The sequence below is a fragment of the Archocentrus centrarchus genome, unplaced genomic scaffold, assembly GCF_007364275.1.
Source record: "Archocentrus centrarchus isolate MPI-CPG fArcCen1 unplaced genomic scaffold, fArcCen1 scaffold_33_ctg1, whole genome shotgun sequence".
Taxonomy (NCBI): Eukaryota; Metazoa; Chordata; class Actinopteri; order Cichliformes; family Cichlidae; genus Archocentrus; species Archocentrus centrarchus.
In genome coordinates this window covers 3,705,424-3,713,374 of record NW_022060261.1, presented here as the reverse complement: position 1 = coordinate 3,713,374, position 7,951 = coordinate 3,705,424, and positions in this window count along the sequence as shown.

The window sequence follows — 7,951 nt, the reverse complement described above, 5'->3', positions numbered from 1 at the left end:
CACAGCGAATGTTGGACAAAAACAAACTGAAGTCTTTGAAGGAGTCAAAGCTCACATCCAGCTGCATCCTGACGCTCTCGGAGAGCTCGCTTTGCGACCTCTGTACACAACCTACTTAAGCGGCCAACCATTTACAGTTGTGTAGCTGGATTGTGTGTGTTAATTACCTTGCGGTCGCGTGCTGGTGTTTTATATGTGGTGCTGAGACTTTTTTGGTCCTCGCTCTTTGTGCTCAGTTTTTTGGCTGCAAACATATTTGTCCCTGTTTGTCCACTTTCATCCATTCCAATAGTTTCAGCAGTCTCCCTCCAGGAATTTTCTGACACCTGTGAGTCGTTATATTGATGCTTTGATTATTATTCCTGATTGTTATTCTCTCACTGATAAATTCAAACACTGCAGCAAAAAGTAGGCAGAAACGCACAAGGACTGAACAGGTTAATCACAACCTTGTGGGCTGTGTGGACCCGACATGTAGTTCGATTTCTCCGGAGGCGCACGTCAGGTTACGTTAAAGGATCAGTGCGGTTTCTCAGCAGACCGCTGCCATTACTTTGTGGACCGATGCGGTGAGCACACACACGCACGCACACAGTTGCCCGATGGCGCTCCCAGCTTAAACTGTTAGAGTGGAAAAAAGGGATTTCATATGAATCCACAAGGGTTTTAAATAAAATTAAGAAAACAAAGGTCATTTTATCTATAATTTCGCTTAGTTTTAGTTAGTTTTGTAAAGTCACAATACTGTTTTTTGCTTTTAATTATAGATTTTATTTGTTTTAGTTAATGAAAATGTTTTTTCAGTTTCAGTTTTCATTATTTAGTTCGTTTTCGTTCACTATAATAACCCTGTTTGTTACAAAGTTTACCAGCCGGCAGGAACCAGCTTGGTGGTATCACGTGGTATAGCCAAACTCGCATGCAATTGGTCAGTGGGTTTCCTTGGACGCTTCACTACTACCGTAAGGACTGTAAAAGCTGTAAACCAGAAAGTGCTCAACAAGATTTTAATTAAGTGGTCATTTCTGTTTTGGTATTAGGTTCGGGTCTGCTTGAGACATCATTTCGGTCCAGATCCGGACCGAGGTCCGCCTATTGGTGATGGCTGCTCTATAAGAAAGAGTCCATTTACCAGTTATTGATCTGTTCTCGTTGACCTCGCCGGTGCACACATTAATCTTAGCTGTTCAACTATTATAAATTACCCGGTGCCCACATTAGTCGTGTGTTCTTATTAAAATAGCAGTCAGTGATTGTAGTTGTTGGTGGGCTGAATGGTCTTTGGTGGGATATGGAGCTGTGACAGATGTCTTTATTTTGTTGTAGAAAACTGTGAGGCCATGTTTAAAATGCAGACAGTGATTGGTTCCATCTGTTTCACAGTGTAAATAACACCACCCGTATTCAAAGTTCACTTTTAACTCTCCATGATATTCTTCTTCTGCAATAAATTAATGTGGTGTGTTTTTTGCTTATTGGCAGTTATTAAATGATCTAAACAATTGTAAAATTAATAAAAATCCCCAAACTTCATCTTCAATATGCATTTTGTCAGATCTAACTTATACCTGGGGAGAATAGTTTAAAGTTAACTTTTTCAAGAAATTCCTGCTGTCCTCAGGAATATTTCTAACTGTCAGATCACCAGAGCTGTGCCACTCTGCAGTTTGTCTCTGTGTGAAGGTGGCAGGAGGGTGGGTGGACCTAATGTCTGTCACTGTGACCCAGATCAGAGATAAGAGTGTGATGTGTGTTAGTATGAGGCTACAACCACCCTCAGTGGGTCACTGCTGACCTGGTGGATGTTAAGAAGTTCAAATGAATGAAACTTAAATGACTCAAATGCCAAAGGAAATCTGCCTGTAATTGTACTTTGACCTTTGACCTTTAACCTTTTGGCTTTGTGTTGTTTCCTCTTTCAGAGCAGAAAACCGTCACAGCTGATCCTGGACATAACGTCACTCTGCCATGCCGAGCTACAAACAACAACACAGGTGTCAAGTGGGTCAGAGCTGATCTGGAGACAGAACGTGTGCTTTTATACCAGGATGGGACTTTTGACCCAGATGAGCAGCATCCAACTTTTAAGAACCGCGTGGATCTGCAGGACAGACAGATGAGGTATAGAGGCGTCTCTCTGATTCTGAAGAACGTGAACACTGATGACAGTGGAACTTACGAGTGTCGTGTCTTCATGGGAGCAACGCTTTCATGGATGCTCAGGAGCATCGTCTACCTGACTGTTGATCCTCCAGGTGAGTCAGTAAAGTTTCTTTTACACTTTTTCATTTTAGGGTAACTGATGCAGCCTGTTATTCAGTTAATTTTTAACTTGTCCATAACATTGTTTAATAATTAATAATTAGATATAGTCTTGTTTGTTGTACCCTTTGTTTATTGGCAGATAAACAGCACAAAAAGTAAGCAAAGTTATGTTTGGTTGATTATCTATCTATCTATCTATCTATCTATCTATCTGTCTCTCTGTTTTTTCAGCCCGGCGCTAATGCTAATATTAATTTGCAAGCTAATGCTAACTGCTAAATGCACCTCCTTCTTGCTAATGAGCAATTGGACCTACGTATGTAACCAGAAAGCACCATCAATGTTCCAACATATGCAAGAAGCAACAAATGCTACCGCTAATCTCATACCCCGAGATTGGTTACAAAGCCCCAATAAAAACTAGTGAGTGCTAAGATAAGATGCTTAGATTCTATCAAAAGTTGGATAACTGAGAAATTTCTCCAACTTAATGAAGAAAAAACTGAAGTCCTTGTTTGTGCCCCTGATAAATTTGTGTCCAGGATAATGGAAACGCTTGGTCCACTTGCTGCATTTGCTAAATCTTCTATTAGGAACCTTGAGATAACCTTTGACTCTGGATGTTCATGTCGAATCTCTAGCTGACTCCTATAAGAGGTTAATTGAATCCAAATATTAAAGGAAATAACATATTTAAAATAAATAATTCTGGTCATCTGCTCTGTGTTGTTTCCTCTTTCAGCCCAGAAAATCATCACAGTTGAGTCTGGACAGAACGTCACTCTGACATGTCGAGCTCCAAACAACTGTGAAGTGGACCATATCTGACCTGCAGACTCAATCTGATCTTTTGTACTGGACTCAGAATTTTGATCTAACCAACCAGCATCCATTATTTAGGAACCGAATGGATCTGCAGGACAAACAGATGAAGGATGGAGACGCGTCTTTGATTCTGAAGAACGTGACGAGCGCTGATAACGGAACATACAAGTGTCGTGTCCTTGTGACAGAAACTCTCTCATGGAATCTCAGCAGCATCATCTACCTACAAGTTCTTCCAGGTGAGTGATCAGAGCTGAGTGTGTCTGTGATCAGAGGTGAAGCTGCTTCCTGGTTGCTGATGTTTCTTTGTGTGTTGTGTGGATGACCTGCTGGATTAGAAGAAGCAGTATCCACATTTTAGTGCCACAGCACACTGACAGGTTTGTATTAACATTGGTAGGGATGTGAATCAGTTTCTGGGGCTTTGTGGGGCTAATTACCCCCGTGGGTTGAATATTGATCGGGACCTCTCCCTCCTGTCCTTTGTTAATCCTGCCCCGTGATTGGCAGGGACATAACAGCTCTATTTGATATTAGCAGGGTCGTGTCTCTACTGTCCCCAAATAATTCTACTGCTCTGATTCCAGTCAGGATGGCCCATCATAGCCCAGAGCAAACAGGAAACATGTTCAGCTTCACACTGGCAGTAAATACTGATTATTCTTGTTACACTGGTTATGTTGTGGTTTGTGCTGTGGATGGCACAGATCCCATCATGCAGCAAATCTGTATTAATGACCTTGCGGTCGTCACCTGGTGTTTTACCTGCGCTGTGGTCGACAGAAACAATAAAGACTCCTGGATCAGTTTTTTTCAGGTGTGAACATACCTGTCCCTTTAATTTTTCCACTTCTTTCTTCATTCTCTCACATCTATTCCAATAGTGTCATCACAGGAATTTTCTATCATTTGTGAGTCCTTATATTGATGTCATGATTACTGTTCCTTATACTGAGGTGATGATTGTTATTCTCTCACTGATGAATTTAAAAACTGCAGTGTTAAAGTGGCCAGAAATATATGAGAGGAACTGATGGAGCTGAACAGGCCAATCAGGATTGTTGTGTCATTGACTCACACCTGGTTCTCACCTGCAGGTCAGCCAGGAGGACGCTCAGGTGATGCAGAGGTGAAGGATGGATCTGTTGGACTGAAAGTTGGTCTGTCAGCTTTGGCTCTGGTTCCTGTTGCTGCTGTTGGTTTTGTGATCTACAGAAAGCATAAACAGGATTCATACGCAGCCTCTGCAGTGCCCACAGATGACCTTTGACTCAGATGATCCAGAAACATCAGAAACATGAACATCCTGCAGACGTCAGACACCCAGATTCTGATTTTATTTCTCTGGTTATCATCATGTCCAGACTCACAGCAGCAGTGTGTGTCTGTCAGTGTTTATGCATCTTCTATATACTCAAACCACACACTTTACAAATACTGTATGTGATGGTCTCAGTGTAGATGAAGATCTATTGATTATAGATGATCAATAATCTGCCTGATAGTGTTTGGGATTTATCTATTGATATGAAAATATTGAGTGATGTTTGGCTGAATTTGGGATGTATAAAGTTTTTTAAAGTGGGTTTAACTTCTAATTAATCAGAGCTTTTTATGTTGGTATAAAATATTAACTTCATGTGACTTTTTCCTCAAATACACTGAAAATATATATTTGTATAACAGTCCTTTTATTTGATGTCACTTTTCTGGAAAGAAAGTTTGCATAATTTTTGAAGTAAATACAGCTCATCAATGTCCACAGATTACACAGTGTTTGGTTGGTTGGTTGGTTGTTTGGTTGGTTGTTTGGTTGGTTGGTTGGTTGTTTGGTTGGTTGTTTGGTTGTGTGATTCTGAGCCAGTGTTCAGAGATGCGACAGCAGTTTGAAGAGGAAGTGGATGCTGTTCTGTTCTTGTTTGGTATAAATGCTGCATGGTTGGCATTAATTACTCTTCCACACAGAGTTTGAGTGTTTCTCTCATGCTGTGACTCAGAGCTGCAGACGGGACCCACAGAGCGCTGAAACAAATGCAGCTCAGCCTCATGTAGGACATCAGAGTCCGTCCCTGTCATTGTGTTTATTTCACAGGTTGTGGTGAAGAATCTACTGATGATCCTCACCTGTGCAGGTGTACACCGAATACTCACCAACTCACCCCTACAGGCAGTTAGTAGTGTGTGTGTGTGTGTGTGTGTGGGGTACTTACAGACTAACTCAGTAGTGTTAGAGTAATGGAGCTCATTTCTGTCTCATTTTTAAATAGAAGTGTACACATTCTGTCATGAACCGCCTCAAAGGTCAGACAAAAAAAGAAAAATGAAGGACAGGAAGAGTGGGCGGGGCCATGAATTTTCAGGGCTTTTTGTTTGTTTCTGAAGAATAACTTCTCTCACCCCCACTAACAGACAGATGTGGTTATCAAAGGTGTGACAGTTTGACCTTAAAGTGTTTTATTCACTCATGCACCTCAGTCCAGTTTGCTGTTTCCCCACGGTTTATTTCATCACACTCTCACTGTGAAACATTAATTCCTGATTGTGTATTTTACAATAAACCCAAATACAAAAACATTACTCTGTGTGTGTTTGGAGGTTATGGTTAAGGTGTATTCAGTGATGTGTTCTTGGGAAAAAATCCTCGCTGACAAATGTCTTAATGCATATATACAAAAGTTTATTGCAAAGAAACAGACAGTGTCAAAACAGGCGCTTTCCTTTGCGACCTGGGAGAGGGTAAGTCTCTAATCGCCCTAGCTCCCCGAACAAAGAGATCACACAGATTATATAGAGGTGGTCAAAACCCCCATACTCCTAACTTTCCATATATGGTTAAGAAAACAACTTCATCCTATATCTGAACATATGGTCATCCCTTATATGGAAGGCCAGAGACCTGCAAGAGGCCCTCTGCATTCTTCTTTCTTTGAGCTGAGGCCAAGCCTTCATGTTCAAGCTCATGTTACTTATTTTACACAAATTAATAAAGCCTAAGACAAAGAGACCATATATGCATATATAGTTTAGCAGAGCAGTACAGACACCACATGGTCACAGTTGTGCAGATTAGCTTTGATTCTGAGTAACGGTGCATTTAAAATCTGAGCAGTAGTTTGCACTGACTACACAAGCCAGGTTACATTGTAGCACACACCTGTTTAAGTATTTAGGTGCATTTATTAAAAACTATTTATGCTTTTATGTTTCTGGATTTTTACTGTGGAGGTAAAGGGCAGAACAGAGGAATGATGGCTACGTTTGGAAGGAAGGCTGATGAACATCACACAGAGCGGGGTGGTGTCTATGCTTCATCTGATGGGAAAATGTTCTCCACACTAACTAATGCCTCTGTGTTCGGATCGTTGAGGGAGCAGTCATACAGTAATACATACCCGATACTTCAGTGGGTTGAGGAGCATTGAAATCCCCAGTGGGAGAAGATTGCCATGTTGTCTGGCGCCACAAAAGGACTCTGATCCATGTGTGATGTTTTACAGTGGTGTGATGAGGTGCTGCAAAGGGGTTGGAGAGAGCCGGCCACAGGAAAAACAAGGTGGCAGTTGATGGTTCCATGAGCCCTGTGGGGGACAGTTCTTCAGGCGATGCATGGGGCCCCAGTTCTGGCCACTTTGGCATCACTGAGACGCTTCTGCACCGCCAGTAGGGGTTCTATTGGTGCCAGCATAGGCGAGATATGAAGGACTATTGCCTCTGCTGGGACGGCTGTACAGCACAGAAAGGCCCCGTGGCCAGGTCTCATGCCCAACTCCTGCAGTTTCTGGCAGGGTATCCTATGGAGATGGTGGGGATTGATGTCCGGGGTCCTTTTCCTTGGACAGGGAGCCATAGACAATAACGTGACAAGAACAACACAGACAATAAATACACAACAGGTAACAAGAGGAAACAGGCAACAGGAGGCGAGCACAGCTGAACATAATCAGACTAACAAAACTAAGAAAGCTGAACAGAATACAAGAAATAACAGACTGTCAAAGTAAATGTCTTGATGTGTTTTTTTTTTTTAATTTATTTCTAATGGTCATATGAGGTGACACTCTCCAATAAACATTGTGTTTGCATTATCATAGTCTGTAATAATGGACACCTGTAGGGGAATTTCCAATAAACCAAGTTCAAACAGGAGTTTATGGCTGACGTGGTTCTAATGTTCAAAAAAAAGGAAAACTATCTTCCTCTTGTGCTTGAAGATTTATTTATTATAAACTGATGAGGTAACAATGAAGTCCTTCTAGAGGTAAGCATGAACATAAAACAACATTATTAGTGATGTGGTTTGCAAAAGAGCGTCTCTTAGAGCCGATGATCTGCAGTGAATCAGAGGAACTGAATCCTGTGGAATGAGAGCAGCATACTTTATTAGCAGCATTTGGCTGTAACTTAAGGAAGCTACAAACAGCAGAGCAGAGTGCCGTCACTGCAAATTACAGTTAGAGCAGGTTCCACCACAATCCTGCACCAACACATAAGCAGAGGTGGCAAAAGTGCAGACATTCTGCACTTAAGCAGAAGTACAAGTACTTCTGTTGAAAAATACTCTGGTAAAAGTTGAAGTACTGGTTCAACTGCTTTACTTAAGTCTCTGGACCTTGAAAAAAGGTTCCTGGACTTCTTTCTGTTTCTTGAAGACATTCGTCCTCTCATCCCAGAGGCTTCTTCATTTCTCAAACCAAAGGTGGAGAGACACAAACTGTTTAAGGGGATTTAAACACAGCTCTGTTCTCTGTGTCCTCCATAGTAGAGGGTGACTGTGCCTCCACCTAAACACCAACATGAGGATACTCAGGGGTTACAGTGGGATTCAGAAGGTGGAGGAACCCTAAGATCAGCTGTAGTGGCT